Genomic DNA, 423 nt, shown 5'->3' with positions numbered 1-423 from the left:
AGCACGGTTCGCACGAAGATGCGCCACAAGGTTTGCTGACCTGTTTACATGCTGAATAACAAAAAAAGAGGAAATATTACTAAGCGCTACTATTTGTAACAGGATATGAGCCAGAATTAAACGAGAATTGTGGCGAGTGTTCCATGTAATCAACTTCCATTATCACATGCGAGAACCCTCGAAGAGAACCAAATGTGTTGAAGATTGCTTTATCACATTTTAAAATTACACTAGTGCAGAACCGGGCAATAGCACCGGTTCGTAAGGCCCTTTAGTGCCGGTTCGGTAACCGGCACTAAAGTGTGGGCACTAAAGCCCCCCCCCTTTAGTACCGGTTCAGCATGAACCGGTGCTAAAGGGCAACCACGTGGCACGAGCCAGCTCCGGGGGTAGGGAGCCCTTTAGTACCGGTTGGTGACACCA

This window comes from Triticum dicoccoides, chromosome 3A (assembly GCF_002162155.2).
Source record: "Triticum dicoccoides isolate Atlit2015 ecotype Zavitan chromosome 3A, WEW_v2.0, whole genome shotgun sequence".
Classification (NCBI taxonomy): Eukaryota; Viridiplantae; Streptophyta; class Magnoliopsida; order Poales; family Poaceae; genus Triticum; species Triticum dicoccoides.
The sequence above is the reverse complement of the archived record's forward strand: the minus strand, read 5'-3'. Positions refer to the sequence as shown.